A 907-nucleotide genomic window follows, 5' to 3' on the forward strand; every position below is an offset into this window, starting at 1 on the left:
TATATATATATATATATATATATATATATATACATACATACATACATAAATATTCCAACACTGTTATCTCAAAACTGAGTACTACCTTTTGAGACAGCAATTATAGTAAACTGTCATAAGCCCAAAAATATATTTTAACCTGCTACTTGTTCAGTAATAGTAAATTAAGTTCATAGGGTCATAGATTAATACTAAGCTAACTGCCTTTGTGAGCTATTTTAAGCTTAGCCAATTATCCCTTGTGAGACTCAAACCCTGCACCTTGTGTTTGTAAGGCAAACTACTTAACCATTAGGCCACCCTCCCAACCCAAAGGTTTTTATGCCGAAACATGGGATTGAATCAGGGACCCTTAGATCTTCAGTTTAACGCTCTCCCAACTGAGCTATTTTGGCTGGAATAAAAACCTTTCCTCTGAATATTTTGTATTATAACATTCCTTAATTAAATAAAAATATCTTATACAACAATCAACTCAATGATCAGGTAGCACTGCATACAAACTACAATAACATTGTTCACTGATACACACAGGCCATGTTTTAGGAGGAGAGATGTTTAATACTTAAATACTAATTTACTATCTATATCCCAAACTAGAGTATTACTATTTAGATAGACTATGTATCTTATATGATGTTGTGAAGCAAAATGTATCAACAAAAACAAAAAATTTGATTGAGTCTTTGAATACCCATGTAGTTAGAATAGCTTTTCCCATGCTAATGGGCATATCAGTTTTTAATGATCATAGTTTATTGACAACTTTGTCAAGTCCAAAAGCTCCCTGGGATCACTTACTAATGATTTTACTTGTGAACCATCTGATATATTTAATACATAAACTATTTCAGGAAATGACACCATTGTTGAAAAATGGTGCACTTAGAAAGACTGTATATGGGCT

At 32.0% G+C, this 907-nt stretch overlaps 1 non-coding gene across 1 annotated transcript; it reads right to left on the minus strand.

Moving 5' to 3' along the window:
- Window positions 1-322: 322 nt before the first annotated feature.
- Window positions 323-395, minus strand: TRNAF-GAA. The gene has a single exon. It is a non-coding gene; the product is annotated as a tRNA-Phe (tRNA).
- Between the last annotated feature and the right edge of the window lie 512 nt (window positions 396-907).

The sequence above is a fragment of the Protopterus annectens genome, chromosome 1.part0 (assembly GCF_019279795.1).
Source record: "Protopterus annectens isolate FY-2018-M chromosome 1.part0, PAN1.0, whole genome shotgun sequence".
Lineage (NCBI taxonomy): Eukaryota > Metazoa > Chordata > Ceratodontiformes > Protopteridae > Protopterus > Protopterus annectens.